The following is a 13,407-nucleotide window of genomic DNA, read 5'->3' as shown; positions in this document are numbered from 1 at the left end:
AGAAACCAAAGAGCAGGCAAAATTTGGAGATGGTTTAACCCTTTAAAAAGTGAAATGCATACTTGTATGCTTTACTCCTGAGGTTGTTGAATTTCAAGAGAAAGATATACATATATATTTTTTTTTTTTTAAGCTAGAGATACTGTAAAATGTTGCTCAAGTCTATCTGCCCAGCTGGAAGTTGATGCGTGAGATCGTTGTGAGGGGAATTCTGAAATAGGAATTCCTGTAAGCTTTTGATGACACCAAGCACTCAGTGCTCAGATTAAAAAATTCAGAAATAATAAAATGACGCTTCATTTGAAGATTCCTTTTAATAGTCAAAACAATAAACATTATAAAAGTGTCAGATGAAAGACAGTAAAGTCATCAGAGTATCGGGCTGCCAACTGGTCTAATATGAATGATCATCAGCAGTTTATCAGTGACAGGGAAACAGACACCACAGAGTTCTGTCAGGTAATTGTAAGTATCTTCAGTGCATTAACCTGGTGAGAGGAAAAAGAATATCCACTGTTCAGTCAAATATAAACTCCACCCACATGTGACCACATGATGTGATCAAACTTTACAATTTGCTTTTTATGAAAATAATTTATAGAATTTGGAAAAGATTTTATAAATTTGAGCATATTAAATATCCTAATCCAAACTTAATATAGAGTAAGACCTTTCCTGTGAATATACTAGCTCTTATTTTTCTAAGATTCATGAATATGTACATATATGTGTCCTCAAAATGCTCTATAAGACAAAAATATTCAGATTACTCCTATTGTCAGAAAAATTAAAATGAAGCATTTTCTTTAATTAAATTTATAAAATGTTAAATAATATAACACATATCAGGTACAAATGCATTAAAAAGAATTATACATTGTTAAAGTCCCTTAACTTTAAATAGCTACATGTATGAATTTTAAAGAGGCTTTGTATTGTTTATGCCTAAATTATTTTCTTGCTACACCACCAACTACATTAGAAAACTAGTGCTAACAACTAATTAACATTTTATATTCATAGAAAAGTGTGCATGACAATATATTTGTATCTTTTTTTTTTCTTGAGACAAGATCTTGCTATGCAGTTCAGGCTGCCCTTGAACTCCCAGAGATACACCCACAAAAAATACTGAGACTCAAATTGTTTTCCAGTCTCTTTCCTTGCTTATTTCTACAGTATCAAACCTCTTATTTCTATAGTATCAAAGCAAATGATCATAGTAAGTGGACTGTAAACTGAAATATTGAATCCAAATAAGCCCTCCTTTTGTTAAGTTGGTTTTCTTAAGAATTTTGTCACAGTGACAATATGCCAACACAATGATAGATCACAAAATTACCCCAAAGAAAGAACTTATGTAATGATTTCAGTTGATGCAGAAAGGCATTTGACAAAATTGAACATTCATTAATGATTAAATCTCTAAATATACTAGTTATTGAAGTAGCTTGCATGATTGGAATAAAGATCATATATTAAAGGCTTACAGTCAATATAATCAATAGGGACAATCTAAGAACTTTTCTTAAAGATCTTTTATAAGGAAAGAAAGACAAGTTCACTGAAAATCTTTACCAAGACAATTACTTTTTCTTGAGGGCAAGGATTGTTTGAGACAGGGTCTTGCTATTTAGTGCAGGCTGGTCTTGAACTCATTTATGTAATGCAGTCTGGCCTTGAACTCATGGTGATCCCCCTGCCTCAGCCCCCCACATGCTGGGATTCCAGACATTTATCACCATGCCTGGCTGCCAAGACAGTTAGACAGTAAAAAGTGACAAAAATAACCTATATTAAAATCAAAGATGATCAACTGTTGTTACAGATAAAATGGTTATATATGTAGTGAACACTGAAGACTCAATAAAAAACAGTTATTTTTGATAAATTCCTGAAAACTCCAGAATCATGAAATATCAACCATAGAGACTGAGGAGTAGCTGCATTTTGTATTATGTTCCTAGCATGGCGATGCCTAAGAATTGTGGATTCAGTGTCCAGCATCACCGAACAAATATAGAACCAATAATAATAGTAATAATCAGTTAGTGGTTCTACATGCAAATAATTAACCAGTAAAAAGAGATAAGAGGCCAGGCACGGCCACACAGCCTTACTCCCAGAACTCTGCAAGACTGGACAGAAGATGTACAAATTGGAGCCCCACGAGGCTCACTTAGTGCTTAGAAACTTCCTTCTCAAGAAAAGGTATTTTAAAAGACCTGGGGATGGAGTTTAGTGGAGAGCTCTGGTTTCAATACTCAGAATGACAGAAAGTTTAAAAGAAGTGATTGAGAAAAAAATCATAATGATATTTGGCAACAAAAAGAATAAAATGCCTGGGAATGAATTAAAAAAATAAAAGAATCACTAAAATTATAAAACAATAGTGGAGGAAATTAAAGGCAAAAAATAAAGTACTCCTAATATTCACTGGTTTAAAGATTTGTAATTGTGAATAAGTCCAGAGTATGGAAAATAACCTGCAGATTTAATGGAAGTCCTAGGTGCATTCTTCACATAAATAGAAAAATATATTAAACTTGATATAAAAATCACTAAAAACCTAAAGTGGTAAAAGCAACCTTTGAACAAAAGAACAAATCTGTAAGTGTCAAAACTTCTGGTATTAATTATAGTTTAAAAATACAGTAGTCAAAATGCACAAGATAGAAAATAAAATTCACTGTAAATATAGAACATTAGAACAATAGAGAAGTCAGAAATACATATATATTCACATATGCATACATATAAATACTAAAATTGTGTGATAATTAAAAATATTTGTATGTTTTTATTCTTACTTTGATCAGAAAAATTAAGCTTCATATTTTCTTATTTTAAATTTGCATTTGCCTTTACATAGGCAATAATTGGGACATTAACTTTTTAGTTATGTTTTGGTTAAAGTATGTTAATGACAATAGATCTTTCTAAAACATGAATAGTTTCACAAAATCTTGATACAATTCTTGTTTATATAAATGTAATCTCATCAAAAGCAAGATTGTTTATCCATATATTTTTTAGAATTTTGAGGGATTCTTGCATTGAATATGAGGCACTTAAACAATCTGAGCGAGAGAAAGGGATCTCCCAAAGGGATGAAAGGGAAGGGTGCAATCTGGTTCATGTAGTCTACATTGCGGATCTCAAAAAAGCACAGGCGGTTTTATGGCATTAACTATTATTTTAGCAACACAAAAAAAATTATGTTTTGTAAAATGAGCCAGACCCTAAAGAATCCTCACCTTATTTTTGTAATTTTTTTAAGTCCAAGAGCTAGAAAAAGTGTTCTGGGCTAACAGAAATAAGCATGGTTATCTGTTAGGATTTGAAGGAGGAGAAACAGCTATCTGACATGAGGGAAATAATTTATATGTTATTTTGTATGATGAATATGCAGATTGTATAATAGTAATATCTCATAAATAGTCACGCATGATCTTCAAATTTGTAGTACATATGCATGATACATTCATTTTAAACCATTTTCATTTTTAAATGTTGATTCTCATTTTTAAAATGTTTCTATTATTAGGTTTATATCTGAGTTTGCATTTTTTAAAAGAAACAACCATATGCTTTTTTAAGGAAACAAAGAATACAAAGATTAGCATTGTCTTTTTTTTCCACACTTGATTTGACAGTCTACATTTATCAAGTATGCAGTAAATATTTGCAGTATTTAATATAAAGATAGACACTTCCTCTTCAAAATATGCACTAAAATATAAGTTCTCCTGCAAAATATGTGAACATTTTCATGAATTTATTCATTCACTAATTTTCAGTTTATTTTCTTTAAATATTTTTTGCATATCTATTAATTAAAAATCTGTTAGGTTCCAGTTACATGGTAATATACAAAAAATTATCTAGGTTGCCCTCACACGAGTTTGGTTTTTTTTTCTTAATGATTTACGGGAACAGATTATATAATGCAAGATGTAATGAACAGATACTCTGAAGAAGAGATGCTAAGAAACCCGAGGCTAATTTTGTAGCATTATGATATTAATTCTAGCAATACTATTGTTCGCTGATTATAATGACATTGGTCTGGTCTCTTGAGTTCAATTTCTGCATATGTACAGATGGGGACAACTATCACAAAGAGAATGAGAGATGCAATGGTAGTTATTATTGTCTTCCCTAATGTTAGATCTTGAAGACCTAAAAAGCCTTCATCATCCTATAATGATTTGATTAGTTCTATAATATGCAATAAGTATATAAAGTGGGTGAAGATGGGGACAACTATTTGTAAGAAACTAGAGACAGTTAGATAGACAGTGAAGATCTCCAGTGGACTTGGTTTGAAATCTGTATTTCTTCAAATTGTTTTTTTTTTAACTGTTTTGTTCTGTTTTGATATGTTTAATCTTACCCGCTTTGAGATGTAAAACAAATGTGTAGGACTGATAACCATATTACTGAGTTTTTGTTCGATCATTGAGCCGAACTTTTTTTAGTGTCACTTTTTGAATGTCATTCTAAATACTTTAATTCCATAACCTGAACAGCTATTTCTAAGATGACAAAATGTAACTTATCAACCAGCAATTTCTTACCGTTTGTTTTTCTGTAATTTTGTATTATTTCTACCCTTTTTTTATCTCCATGTATTTTTTGTTTCCTTTTCTTTAAATAAAATTTTAAAAAATCCTCCTAGAACAATCTGAATACAATGATTCCAATGGTCATTTTACTGGTTACTTTGTTTTGACATTTGTACTTTAACCAGTGTGCAAATATTCAAAATATTAAAATCAAAATTTATGTGTTTTACTTATGCTACAATTTCTTTAATTTTTTCTTCCCATTCTATTAACAAATTTAAAATTTGTTTGAATAGGTACCATATTATATAGATAAACCTAAACTTCCTTGCTATAAGCAAGGAAGATTTTATGAACTGTTTAATTAAAATAGCCTAAATTACTTACATTGTTACAGGTTACAATTTATAGGGTATGTAGATATATCTCAAAATGTGCTTAAATGTATGTGAAAAATTACAAATTACATTAAAATTACATAAATTTATACAATTTGACGTATTTATGTCTTTTTGATTAAGTGTGGAACATAAAATTATTTCCCAGCAATTTGTATTTCTGAAATTTTAAAAAATAGCCCGCTACTTCAGAAGCAATATACGCCTATATACCGTATATGTAACATCTGAAAATCAAATTTCACTCAGATTTGTTATTTAACTTAGAAAGATGAGCCAACAATATTAAACAGCTGATGAAATATACCATGTATTTGAATTCCATTCATGCAGGATCATGGACTGGAGATTTAGCTTAGCAGCATAAGCATGTGCCTGGCAAGCCGGACATCATGAGTTTGATCCCTGGTACAAAAAAAAAAGAGAATCTTATGGCCAAAGCAAGTTTATATTAATAATTTTTACTAAACGCCTGCACCTCAGGCACTGCAATGAATTCTAAGTAGTGTATTTCTTGAAGATGATACTGAAACTAATAAAGATCAAAAATAATATCTCATTTAATCCTCCTACTAAACTCAGAAAAAGTGATAGGCAATCTATATATTTTATAGATGATAGAATGCTATTTTCTGAAATTACTTCATATTTGTAGTAACTTAGAAAAAGTCATAGGGAACCTATATATTTTATAGATGATAGAATATTAGTTTTCTAAACTGAGACAATAGAACACAAATATAAATATATCTTAACTGCAAGAAATATTCTTGTGATCTGATTTATGCTTTTAAATTATTAATAGTAACTCACAGTAGTACAAAAATTTGGACTTCAGAAAATAGTTGAAATTCTATTTCCACAGGTGTATATAAATCTCTAACACAAAGTAGAAAAACAAAAACCAAATAAAACCAAGCAAAAAGTCCATTTGAAGTGAGTTTAAAACAAGCAACTGACCCAACAGACATACATAATTTATACTCAGAGTACTGTTTAAATTAAATGTTCCTTGTGATTTAATTCCTGTTTGGGGAATATCAAATGCATTAATGAAGATTAGTTCATGCAGATTACAGAGAATCACTTTCCCCCATGAAAATAATCAGTGAATTCCGAGTAGACTTCAGCTTTGTAAAAGACAGCCACACATTCTTGTTGAGCATTCAGTGTTGCACTGTGAGGAGAAAGGAGAGCAGGTCATGACTGAATTTCACGCTCCTGTGACCCGCAAAATAATTCACACAGTTATCAGGGCATTCATTCAATTTCTGTATTACCTGCCATCTGTGATACACAGATATGCTAGATTAAAGATCAACCTTCTAATTTCAAGCCCAAATAAACTCCACATATTTAATGGCAAAAATATTTGTCATTATGTATATTCTGAAGTATCACTCTTGATCTATGTACAGTATGTCCGAGAAAACTAATGTTTTGAAGCAAAAGTTCTTACAGATTCACAATTTAATTCACAAATTACATTTAAACTACATTAGACTATATTTTGTTATACTATATTTTATGTACTTATACTTTTCTTATATTTTGTTATAATGTGTGGCCTATCATTATAGTTATTTTGTGTGCTCAAATTAACAGAAACATTTGTGCACCCATTATGGGCCATAATGAGAAACAGTTACTGAAGAAGTTAAAATTTTGCCAGCACAAACACATTGCATAATAATCTACTTCTTTCTGACTTTGCTTTAAGACACACAGAGAAAAAAAGCAAGTGGACACTCAATCAATATATTCTTTATAATTATTCTATTCCAACAGATGAAAAACTCAGAAAAAAGGACACGGGACATGAAGTTACCAGTGAAGGAAAGAATGTAATGAAAATTTATCTAACAGACCAATTTGGAGAGAAGTTGAGAGCATATCTCAGGGAGCTTTCACACTCATGAATTGAAAAGCAAATAGCAACAAACCTCCATGATTTGCTTTGAGGAATTAACCTAATAGAAAAATTGAATTAAAGAAAGGTCTACAAAACAAACAACTGAATGGATGCTGTTAATGCACTTTCAAAATTTAAACTCCTGTATGGTAAGTATTTAAAAATAGCACTTCTCTAAAATATTTAGCTATATCTATGCCTGACTACATATACACAATTCTAATAATATATATTCTCATAAGAAAGATTTGATCTTTAACTGTTACTGTAAACCCATGCATAAAGAGTACCTAGGTATTCAAGGGACAACATGATTTCCATTCAAACTATGCTATATAGTTTCTTTAACAAGATATTTACCTTAATTTTAATGCATCCAAATGCTAATTTTATCCATAAAACTCAGCTAATTAACGTTGTACTTGGCCCTGAAGCTCTAACCATTGCAATCCCTCCTGACCCCCTTCATCCTGGGGATTGGACTCTACTACTTTTAGAACATGGCTCATTAATTATTTTTACCCCACATAATCCTCCATGAAGCATATTTGTCAATACCTCAAGTGCTTCTACATAAACATTTTATAACTTCCCAGTCAATGGATATAACCGTAGATTCCAACATGGCCAGTTAGAGTAGGAGATGTGCTGGAGATACTTGGAGGAGAGTCACTGAAAAAGAAGTAGTGTTCTGAGATGTGAAGGGAAACTGCACTCAGGAAAGAAAACCAGTCAGAAGAATAATCACACAGATCTTGCCAATATCTGGATTGTTGAAAAAGTGAAGCGGCACGGCCACTGGTCCTTGGTTCCACCTTCCCCCTTTTACCCAGAGGCCACATCATCTAAAGAGGAGTCCGAATCACCAGTGAGGGAGACAGCACTGCAATGGCCAAAGCCTTGCACAGGTCCCTTCACTCTCACCCTCCCACCTGGAGGAGGAAATCCAGTGTAGCAGTGCACTGTGGTTGAGGCCCCAGGGAAGCCACAAGGGCAGCTGGATAGAAGAAGAAAAAGCAACATGGTAGTCTTTCCCTACCCCCATCATCGTCCCTGAAAATGGGAACAATTCTGTCCCGCATTATCTTACCTCCACCCAGCCTCTAGAACGAAAGCCTCCACAATGCAGAGAGATGCTGAACTCCAGAGCTGTGGGAGATGCTGAGTCCACTAGTAGAGATTCCTGGACCACATGCCTAGACATATAGGGGAGGGAGACAGACTGAACAAAAGGAGCGAAGAGTAGGCAGTTTCCTATTGCTTCCCCAAACACAGGAGAGATTAGAAACAGCAGGAAACCCACTCACTGCCTGTTGACCCTCCTGAACATAGGAGATAGTCTACTAGGGCCAAGAGGACTCCAACCAGTTGTGTGGGCTGGAAAGCTTTTGAGTGAGCGATGGTTGGGGATTTGAAATTGAAGGAACAGAGGAGTCTTCTAAGACCTAGAGCTTCTTGTGACACACTGAGCGGGAAGTTCCTGGACAAAAAACGCTGAAATGAACCCTGGCTTTGCCCAGCAGTAAAGGGAGCAGGAATGGAAGGTTACCAGTGAAAGATGACAAGAAGCCAGCGGTCAGACACAGTATTTCACCTACTCTTCCCAAATTAGTTGACATATTTGGATCTTGGAACAGAAACATACCTGCAGTCAAGCACAGACAAATCAGATCCTGCAGCCAGGAAGTCTGTCCAGAGAGACCCGCAGCCCTCACCACCCCCAGGCAGGCGGTGGAGCAGCCCACAGGCAGAGCAAATTCAGGTTCAGTGCATGGAAGCAGACTATGACTACAGTGGGAAGGGAACGGGACACTGTGACTGCACGGTAAAGCGGCCACGTGGTGGGGGACAGGGGTGTTTTCTTCTATGTGTGTATGTTGTGGGTTCTCTCCAGGGTTTTCTCTTCAATGCTTAATTACAAATTTATTTTTAGTTTTTTTTTTTAATTTTGCAAGCTTTTACGTCTTTTACTCTTCTCTTTCTCAGTCTTCTTCTTTCTCATTTTAATTTTCTCACCTACCTAGTTTATTCTTCATTTCTTTGCACTTTGGGCAACAGATATATAGCAAGTGCTCGTAATGTACACAGCAGAATAAGATTAGATCAGTGTTTTAACTTAAATGGCAGCGTTCACGGTTATGCTGGGGTAACCTTCAATATAATGTGCTTACAGGATCCCACTAAATCTAACCACAAATGTGTTAGTAGGTTCTGACAACTCCACAGCTTCCCTCAACCTCCAGTTATTCTGTCCTTTCACTGCAGTCCTCTCATGCGTCCAAAATATTCTTTTAAACTCGCCAGCACTAACCCTTTATTCTAGCTATAAAATGCCTCCAACAGTGTCTGACTTTGTATCTTATCCATAAACATCCTCTTTTCTCCTTTCTCCTTATTTTCCCTGATTTCCCCTTTCTCTGTCCTTCCCTTCTTCTTCATCCCACATTAACTGTCAATAAATACAGCATAGTTTGGAATTGGTGCTAATACAAGGGGAAAATTATAATTAAATGGTTTAATGTTTAGTATTGATGGATGGTTAGATCTGTAGATGGTATAACCTGTAGGAATCTCTACAATAACACAGTAACTGGATACAGCCCAATTCAACTGAATAGGATAAAGTAGCAAATAAAAGCCTCTAGACAACTAAAGCTAAGATCATATCAGTAGAAAACAGAACCTAACTAAAGAGATCTTCATACCAACAACAAATTTTCACTCTATTTGACTTCAACCATCAGCACATACACATACCAAAAAAAAAAAAAAAAGGAACATGAAAAAATGGGACAGAAAATGATTCCAAAGACTCCCAACTCTCTTTAAAAAGACTCAATGGCACTGACAGAGTGAAAGGCAAACATGAGCGGCTGAGCAGCATGAAATGACTAAAACAGACACATGGAAACTCAGCAAGCTCAAATACTATGTCACCCACAAAATGGTTGAACTAAAACACAGTGTCCAATGGATTCTGACAAAAACCAAAAATTAAAAGACCTGATCAAAGCTATTTCAAACATGAGTAAATAACTTACCAAAAAAATAGACTCCATGAAAACAGAAATCCTTTAGAGATAATGAATTCTACTGAATATGAGCAATGACGAACTGGAAGTATCAGACCTCAAGGACAGGATGGAAATAAAAGATGTTATACACACAGATATGTTAAAAATAGCATAGCAAGATTAATAAGTGCTTACTAGATGTTGCTGAGTCTAACTCAAGGAAAACTGGAGTTAGAGACAAATTAGAGGATAGCACATACAATATAAAATATGTTTAAAGAATCAAAACAGAAAAAAATAAGGAAAACTAAACATATAAACTATATGAGGCTTACAGAACAACAAGTAATGATTTTTAAAAGGCCCCAATTGCACATCATAATCAAAATTTGAGAAGGCCAAATGAATGGACAGTCATAAAAGTTTTCAGTGAAAAGCCAAAGATCACTTGTAATTGTATTAAATAAGGCTTTTTTAAACAAAAACTTTAATACATTCCCACCAGCTTGAACCGCCAATGTACAGGCATAACTGTTACATCAGGTAGCTTGCACGATTGATAGTGACAATGGATGCAATCAGTTTTATTGGTCTTTTTACTAATAAAATTAATAGTAACTTGATGGGACAGTCATGCATGTGCTGGTGGTGGTTCAAACCACTCAGCAATGAGACCTATGAATTGAGACCTATGAATTATGGTCTCATCACAAACATATTAAAGACTAGTAGAGGGTGGACTGAACTCTATCCAGCACTAGAAGTAAAAGTCTTTCAACCCAAACTAAAACGTACTGCAATGACCTTTTCAAAATGAACATAGGATAAGGGTATCCCATAACTAAAACACATCATAAGAAGTTCATAAACACCAAATGAATACTCAAAAAAATCATGCGTATTTTAGTTAGAGAAAATGAAGCCAACAATATCCCAAATTCTGATGAAATAAATACATCAAGCAGCATATCGGTTAAAGAAAAATGGAAAATTAAAGATGTCAACAGAAATCAGGCCATGCAGGAATACATCAATATTTTTCAGTAATAACTCAATATAAATGTTCAACACACAAGAAAAAGACAAATTTGTAGGCTGGATTGATCACAAAGCCCAGTGGTTTGCTGGAAAGAAGAGACTCATCAGTTTGAAAAACTCATATAATAAAAATAAAAAGATGGGAAAGAAGATTGCGTGCACCAGAACCCCAAAAAGCAACTGGAGTATAAATTTATTTCTCAAAGAAAATGTACTTGAATTTAAACTCACCAGAAGAGGCAAGGAATGGCAATTTATATTAGTCAAGAGAACAATCCAGTGAGAACAGATAATAACTGTAAATATATATGTACTGGACATAAAAGATTACATATGCACCAGCACAATTGTGATGGGAGACCTAAATACATCACTCTCTCAAACAGAGATCAAGAAAACAAAAAATCACCAAAGAAATATCAAAGTTGCACTATACCACTGAACAAATGAAACTAATGCATATCTTCAAAGAGTTCTACTGAACAACAGAACAGACATTCTTCTCAGCTGTCTAGGGAACTTTTTCAAAAATAGACGACATTCTAGTCCATTAAACCTACAAAATAAGTGCAAAAGAATAAAATCATGCTACACACACAATTAGATCATAGCACAATAAAACTATAAATCAATTATAAAAGAAACCACAAAACCATACAAATAGAAGGATATTAAATAATATACTCCCGAATATTCAATTACAGAAGAAATAAAGGAATAAACCAAACACTGGAAAATCTAGGAGACACAAAACAGTTAAAAATGAAGTTTATTGCTGTAAACACCTAGATTAAAAAAACCAGGGAAAGTTAAAAAAAACTGAATTATATATTCACAGTTCTATCAAAGAAAAACCAATCCAAACTCAAATTTACTGCATGAGTGAACTCACAAGGATCAGTATGAAACTTAATTTTAAGAAAACAATAAAAGAATTAATGAGTTAACGAGCTGATTCTTTATAAAAACAAATAAAACAGACCAAATCTTAGCCAAACTTAAAGAATGAAAAATTCATATCAGTGCAATTAAAAATTAAAAAGTCAAAATGACACCAAACACTAGCAAAATCTAGCTGACTAGCAACTAGAGTGAAAATTGTGACTCCAGAAAATTGGAAAGTCTTGAAGAAATGGTCAGATGCCTAATGCATATAAAGTACCAAAACTGAACCAAAAAGATATAAAAACCTGAATAATGCCAAAAAGACAATGAAATATATAATGTGATATTCTTTCCTTAATAATTTTCAAAACAAAAGAACAAAATTAATCAGTTGCGGAAAACATGAAAATTCACCATATTTTGAGGTGGGAAACAAAAATCTTCTATACATAAGAAGAGGTAGGAATATTTTTTGACATAAATATGTAGCTTAAAAGCACAAAGAACACTGAAAATTAGATACCGTATATGCAGAGAAACATTTTTCTATAAACCTGACTATCCATTCAGTTATAAAGAATAGCGGTGCTAGAGCACCAGGCTGCAGTTCAAACTCGCGCCAGACACCACGTACAGTAAGGCCCGGATAAAAAGTGACAAAACCTCTGAATCCTGGTCGCATTCTGAGCTCATGCCAGCTCAGTCACTTGGCAACACAGGACGAGGGAATCCTGGAAAGGTGGGTGCACCCTCCTTCTGCCCTGAAGTACCGAGAAGTCTTTCTCTGCTGTATCACGATCCCCCGACACCCCACTTTGGGTCGAGGGGCCCCCTTTGGGCGGAGCCTGGCGCACCTCAGTGCGAACTGCCGAGTCTCTGCACACCCCTGAGCCTTTGGGCCTGGGAAGCGCGGTCGCCCCAGCCTGCAGAGCTCACTCTGCGTCCTTGGGGAGTCCACGGAGAGGCAGGAAAGCGAAGCAGAAGACAGTGCTTAAAGAATGCAGGAAGAGGAGTCCCAAAGTAAAACAAAACCCGAGCACCGCGGCAGCTCCGATGCCCAGAACGACCTCCAGCACCGACCGGATCATCAGGTTGGACGCAGGAGAGCGCAGGCTCTGAGCTCGCTGCAGCGCCGCGCGGTGTCCCTGGTGGGAAGGGCAGGCGGGAAGACAGGGCCTGAGCAGCAGGGGGCTGGGGCTTCCATCTGTGCATCTCCAGCGGTGTCTACTCTTTTCACTGGAATTGTCTAGAATCCGCCCACTGTGAACTGACAGAAATTTGTGTAAATAATACACTAACAACAACAACAACAAAAAAGCAGTGCTTTCCTACATTCATCAGCATAAGAATAGTAAGCTGCTAGTAACAAGGAAAATTGGAAAAGCAATGTAAACCGAAAAGAAAGTATGTAGGGAAAAAAGTAGAAATATTCTTTCAAGCTATCTCTATCCTCCACATGGAGTAATTTTAGAAGAATTTGATCACTATGAAATAAATCTCAACTGACTAACATCAAACTTCAAAACCAAATTAGCTGTTAATACTAAGTGAAATACCAAATAATAATGTAACAGGGGAAAATGTGTCAATTT

The 13,407-nt window shown here is 34.6% G+C and overlaps 1 long non-coding RNA gene across 4 annotated transcripts; it reads right to left on the bottom strand.

The window, feature by feature from the left end:
- Positions 1–295: 295 nt before the first annotated feature.
- On the bottom strand, positions 296–12,949 carry LOC134470472 (uncharacterized). Of its 4 annotated transcripts, XR_010039393.1 has the most exons (6): positions 12,670–12,949; positions 8,428–8,523; positions 7,969–8,074; positions 7,437–7,550; positions 5,274–5,371; positions 296–488 (listed from the first exon to the last, which is right to left on the bottom strand). It is a non-coding gene; the product is annotated as an uncharacterized LOC134470472 (long non-coding RNA). The 4 variants fall into 4 exon arrangements; XR_010039391.1 differs by lacking the exon at positions 7,437–7,550; XR_010039394.1 differs by lacking the exon at positions 8,428–8,523.
- Between the last annotated feature and the right edge of the window lie 458 nt (positions 12,950–13,407).

Source organism: Cavia porcellus, unplaced genomic scaffold (assembly GCF_034190915.1).
Source record: "Cavia porcellus strain 051 isolate PalLab524CR breed Dunkin Hartley unplaced genomic scaffold, mCavPor4.1 scaffold_15, whole genome shotgun sequence".
Lineage (NCBI taxonomy): Eukaryota > Metazoa > Chordata > Mammalia > Rodentia > Caviidae > Cavia > Cavia porcellus.
This window is presented reverse-complemented; position numbering and strand designations above follow the sequence as displayed.